Genomic DNA, 5,208 nt, shown 5'->3' on the forward strand with positions numbered 1-5,208 from the left:
CTTTGCTGATTCTGAGCTAGATGGCCAGTTGTTTATCTTCAAGCCTCTAAGACCCCAGACACTCTATCTTTTGAAAGCTGGGCACCATGAGCTTTCTTCACCACATTTGCTTGTGCACACGTTTGTCTTCAGTGATTGTATCAGGGAGGTGGGCACCCACTGACATAATTTTTAGTTCTTTGATGTCTGATAACTAGTCCCTTCTACACCTCGTGGTCAGACTGGCTGGTGTGCTTCTTCCATGTGGGCTTTGATGCTTCTCAGCTAGATGGCCGCTTATTTATCTTCAAGCTTTTAACACCCCAGATGCTATATCTTTTGATAGCCGGGCACCATCATCTTTCTTCACCACATTTGCTTATGCATACATTTTTAATCAGTGATCGTGTCGGGAAGGTGTGCATCCTGGAATGCCAATTTAAAAGAACAAAGTGTTCTTGCATTGAGTAAGTGCTTGAGTGGAAGCCCAATGTCCATCTGCTCCTTAATACTAAACCTATAAATATATGCATGTAGATCTGTTTCCCCACATTCTTATATAAATATATTTACATAGGTACATTTCAGTCTTTAGACCTCTATAAATACTCCTTTTCACCTAGTTCTTTCCTCTATTTCCTTTTACTTTCCTCTTGTCCCACCATCATGCTCAGCCTTCATTTGGGTTTCAGTAATTTCTCTCGGTCATATAGCCCTTGCTGAATACCTACCAGCCCTCTCACACCCTCCTTGCCACTGATTTTGTATTGCTTGTTGCTCCCCTGTCCCTGGGTTGGTCAGCACCACCTTCTTACCCCCGTCCCTCCCTCTCCCGTATCTCCCAAGAACCACTGATACTGTTGTTTTCTCCTCCAGACTATTCATCCAGTCTATCTTATCTAGAGAGATCTGCAGAGATAATAATATGCATCAAAAATCAAGCCATAGCAAGAAAGGCGATGAGTGAGAACACAACGATGACAACAAAAAAAGGAAACCAATTACCCATAGAAGAATAAATAAATTAAAAGAAAGAAAAACCTCTAAATAGATCAAGGTAGGATTTTTTATTTCTAGGTGTGTCCTTCAGTCAGGTCCAATGGGGTATCATGCTCTGGCCCCAGAATCTGTCCTTTGTACTCCCTCAGGGTCTCCCTGCTCTACTCCCACAGTTGCTCTGCCGCTTGCTTTTAGTGGTTTGCCTCGGTGTCAGGGGCTCAGTCTTGGCCAGTCCAGACACTGAGTTGCCAGTGTTGTTCCCCTTAGGGCCCTGGGCTATCAAGGGACGCTGTGTCTCATAGTGGGATCAGCCATATTTCCACTCTTCAGAGCAGGGATATCGTCATCCAGGCCTGGTGGGTCAGGATGTGCTTCACTCTCTCTTCCTCCTGCTTCATTTGCTCCCATTTGCTCCGTTCAAACATGCCCCTCTCCCCTAGCTGCAGCTTCAGTGCAGTCCTCTTAAGTAAATTCTTCTGGGGGAGGGGCAGTTAGACAGATATTTCTGTTAAGAGAAAGCCAGCAAGGTCCTAGTGAAAAAAGTCAAAAAAAGGGGGAAAGAGCTTCCGAAGAGCAGCTACCAGTTGATTCTATGGAAGGGGATTCCTTGCAAACAACGACTCTCGCCATCCCTCCTCTCCACATCCATGTCCACAGATCCAGATCCTCATCAGCCAGTCTTAACGTACGGGCCATGCCGTCGTTGTTAATACCTTTTTAATGTTGTATTTCTTATTTAAATTATATCATTCAACTCTGAATCTATTTACTTTAAAATGTCTGTGTCACGTTTTGTATGAAAAGGTAAGGTTACAGTAAAAACTTGGTGGCTGAGAATAGATTAATCCATTTTCAGTTGTTTTTTATGGAAAAAATTGACTTGGAACTCGACGGCATCACATCTCCATGCTGCTTCTAGAACAGATTAGCGTCGAGGTCCGGGGTTCTAATATATATATATATATTTTATATATATATAGCAATGCACATCTCATAGCTATTATTATGAAAGAAGGAAATCAGACTCCAAATGGGGCAGCTTCCATGATTCCATTTATAGAACATTTAGAAACAAGAAAAAGAAATCTCAAGTGTTAGACGTCAGGGCAGTGTGAACGAGACAAGTGACTGGAGGGAGACTAAGATGGAGCAGGGCTTCTGTGTCGCACGACTTACTCTACTTTTTGATCTAGATTGTGAAAATGTATCTAGGTGTACCTCTATGATTTGTGTTCTTTCTGAGGTTTTTATTCTTCAAGATTTTCTTTCTTAAGTGAGTAAGCCTTTATATTTATCTAATTTTTGAAGATTCATAAAAGGCAAGAGTACTTTTATCATTTAAATAGTATTTAATTATAAAGTATTAAATCACAATTTATTTACTTATAATTTAACAGTAATCCAGAACACATTAATATTCTTTTATCTTTAAGTTTTTTTCTTAAAAAGAAAACTGGGATAATTTACATTTTAAGAAACAATTCCAGAGAGCTGAGCATGGGAGTGGAGCCGAGCTCATAAGCCGCCCACCTGGCCGCCTCGCCGCTCCTCACCTCGCTCTCGCCGCCTGCCCTCCCTCCTGCGGCCGCCAGCACAGAACACCTTCCACCATGGCCACCTCGACAAGTTCCCACTTGAACAAAGGCGTCAAGCAGATGTACATGGCTCTGCCTCAGGGCGATAAAGTCCAAGCCATGTATATCTGGATCGATGGCACTGGAGAAGGGCTCCGCTGTAAAACCCGAACCCTGGACTGTGAGCCCAAGTGTGTGGAAGAGTTGCCCGAGTGGAATTTCGATGGCTCCAGCACGTTCCAGTCTGAAGGCTCCAGCAGTGACATGTATCTCATCCCTGTTGCCATGTTCCGGGACCCGTTCCGCAGGGACCCCAACAAGCTGGTGTTCTGTGAAGTCTTTAAGTACAACCGAAAGCCTGCAGAGACCAATTTACGGCACACCTGTAAGCGGATTATGGACATGGTGACCAGCCAACACCCCTGGTTTGGAATGGAGCAGGAGTACACCCTCATGGGGACAGATTGGCACCCCTTTGGTTGGCCTTCCAATGGCTTTCCTGGACCCCAAGGTCCGTATTATTGCGGTGTGGGGGCAGACAAAGCCTACGGCAGGGACATTGTGGAGGCTCACTACCGGGCCTGCTTGTATGCTGGCATCAAGATTGGAGGGACGAATGCCGAGGTCATGCCTGCCCAGTGGGAGTTCCAGATAGGACCCTGCGAGGGAATCGACATGGGGGATCATCTCTGGGTGGCCCGCTTCATCCTGCACCGTGTGTGTGAAGACTTTGGAGTGATAGCAACCTTCGATCCTAAGCCCATCCCTGGGAACTGGAACGGTGCAGGCTGTCATACCAACTTCAGCACCAAGGCCATGCGGGAAGAGAATGGTCTGAAGTACATTGAGGAGTCCATCGAGAGGCTAAGCAAGCGGCACCAATACCACATCCTTGCCTACGACCCCAAAGGGGGCCTGAACAACGCCCGGCGCCTCACGGGATTCCACGAAACCTCCAACATCAACGACTTTTCCGCCGGCGTGGCCAACCGAGGCGCCAGCATCCGCATTCCCCGGATGACCGGCCAAGAGAAGAAGGGTTACTTTGAAGACCGCCGCCCCTCTGCCAACTGTGACCCCTTCGCGGTGACAGAAGCCCTCATCAGCACGTGTCTTCTCAACGAGACCGGCGAGGAGCCCTTCCAATATACAAACTAAGCGGACTAGACCTCCAGCCGACAGGCCCCTCCCAGCTCTTCACCCCACACCCATGTTTCCCCCTCTCCCACTCGTTCCTACTAGCTGTAACTCAGAAGACAGAATATCAAGGTCTTTTTTATTCCTTGTGCCCAATTAATAACACTTGTCTTTTTTGGGCCCAGGGTGGGGGGGTCACTTTCTTACTCTCTTCACACCACCTCCCTTTCTCTGTGTCTGTCTCCAGCTTTCTGGAAGACTGGGGACTAGTGCATTAGTGGGGCCGGGGCCGGGAAACCATAACCACTGCTTCCATTAATCAGGTGTATTTTTCCAGTAGGCCTAGCTACCCCCAACAGACTTCTTTCTTTGAGGTGGCTGGAATAGGGGATAGGGCCTGACTCATTCTGTGGTTAGGTCAGGATTTCCTGCTTCTGGTGGGAAATCTCATTTCTTAAAAGGAATATAACCAACGTTACATTAAAAGTGGGGACTTGTCTGAGAGGGAGGGGAGGGGCCAGGAAAGAAAATGCCCTTGGTCACACCATCCTTGATTAGGGCAAACAGCCTTGGCCTCAAGATTACACTCGGAATAAAGTGGCTATGACCCCCCCCCCAAAAAAAAGAAACAATTCCAAAAGGTTATCTGAATGGCAGTTAATGAGATTTAGTTGTATTATTTAATATCAATTTCCAGCATCCCCCAAAACTTCTACCTTTGACACGCATTAGTTCTACATTCATAAAAAGTAAATCTTTCTAAAAAAAACAGATTAACAAAGAACACGTGTGAGAGGAAAGGTTTTCTTCTATAAGAACATCTCCACATATGGTAGACAGATGGTAGGAAGCTGCTGTGACCAATTTATTTTTCAAGATGAAAATTGTGTATTATTGATGACTTTTCTTTTGTGTAGTTATGGAATTTAACAGGAAATGTGTCAAATTTAAGTAAGATGGTGCTTTTCTTTGGTGCTCACAGTTTCTGCTGAAATGCAGAGGGTAACACAAAGAACCCTTGTAAAGACACAAAGAGTATGTATTCATCACTTAATTGCATTGCCAAAGAATCCACACTCTGGGTGTAGTTAGTCAACACACTCTTTGTCATATTTTTTTCCTTCTCTGTGTATTAGAGAGTCCCTAGAGAATTAGAGATAACTTATTCTCATGTCTTCAATGCTAGAGGAGTCTTCAATGCTAACGACATTCAGAATTATGTTGAGCCACCTGCCTTTGATATTAAACACACTTTTGTGACCATTCAAATAGCCAAATGTAGATGGAGCATGCAAATTATGTATGCAAAGCTGCTCTAGGTTTTCAGATTTAGCTTCTTGGCATCTCTCCTCACTTCCCCTCAACGTTTCTTCCCTTTTCTTTCTTTTTCCTTCTTTGCTTTCTTCTTTCTTCCCTTTTCTCTTCCCTCCCTTCCCTCCTCCTTCCTTATTTTCTTCCTTTTTTTGAACTCCCCATGCTGCTTTGATATGTCAACTTCCCAGTCCACATATATCGACCT

General features: G+C 45.0%; 1 pseudogene; it reads left to right on the top strand.

The window, feature by feature from the left end:
* Positions 1–2,471: 2,471 nt before the first annotated feature.
* On the top strand, positions 2,472–4,298 carry LOC142455112 (glutamine synthetase pseudogene; annotated as a pseudogene).
* The last annotated feature ends 910 nt before the right edge of the window (positions 4,299–5,208 follow it).

This window comes from Tenrec ecaudatus, chromosome 8 (genome assembly GCF_050624435.1).
Source record: "Tenrec ecaudatus isolate mTenEca1 chromosome 8, mTenEca1.hap1, whole genome shotgun sequence".
Lineage (NCBI taxonomy): Eukaryota > Metazoa > Chordata > Mammalia > Afrosoricida > Tenrecidae > Tenrec > Tenrec ecaudatus.